This window comes from Aquarana catesbeiana, linkage group LG02 (assembly GCF_042186555.1).
Source record: "Aquarana catesbeiana isolate 2022-GZ linkage group LG02, ASM4218655v1, whole genome shotgun sequence".
Taxonomy (NCBI): domain Eukaryota; kingdom Metazoa; phylum Chordata; class Amphibia; order Anura; family Ranidae; genus Aquarana; species Aquarana catesbeiana.
Window position 1 is genome coordinate 220,544,606 of NC_133325.1, and position 980 is coordinate 220,545,585.

A 980-nucleotide genomic window follows, 5' to 3' on the forward strand; every position below is an offset into this window, starting at 1 on the left:
GGCTACACAGCCGGGCACCCACTGCGCATGCGTGAGCGGCGCATGCGTGAGTGGCGCATGCGTGAGCGGCGCATGCGCCGCGTGCCGTGATTGGCCACTCAGTCATCTGGGTCCTGTAATGTGTCCCAGATGATTGACAAGAGGGAGGGAGCAGAGCTGAGCCCTTCCTGCGCCGAGGGGAAGTGATGTCACCAGCCCAGGCACTAAAAGAGGCAGACTACAAGGGACCCCCTAGCAACAGGCATTTAGAGGTGAGTTAAAAAAAAATTTCCTAATGTTTTTTTTTTTTAGGCATATTCATGCATTTTTTTTTTTTTTTTGGTGGAACACCACTTTAAATACAAAGTGGAAGGGCTCACAAGAGTCCAAGTAAGGGAATGGGCAGCAGTTAATAATAAGTTTAAAGTTAAGCATAGCCTGCCCTGTGCATAATATTTCTTCACATTTATATATTTTATATTACTTAATAGTTTCCCCTGTTGGGAATGACGCAAAATATACTCAGGTTCATGGCCTACTGTTCAGATTTTACATCTTCGGTAACCTGACTACCCGACCAGTGAGTGGGAAACCACCCGGGGTCCTAGAGTTATTGGACTGTTTGACTTTGTCTTTCTTTTATGCATCCAGTTTCTTAATATGTTGGGCCAAAGTAGGCTTTCCATAATGTATTACACTTCTGTGTTAAAGCGGGTGTGCACCTATTTCATATATTTTTTTTTTAGGAGTTCATTCAGAGTCTGTTCAAATCATGAAAATGTACTCACATGTTCTGTGCAGTAATACCGATTGTGGCCGATTTCTTTGAAAAGAATAACTTTTAAAAATGAAAGACGGCGGTTCCCATCTTCATTGTGGGCATTTGAAACCCACAAGGATGTATTTCCGGGATGCAGTGAATGCTGTCCTCCCAGCATTCACCGCTCGTTCCCGCGCATGCCCAGTGTCATCGCCGTTTGTTTCTGGGTTGGCATGACAAC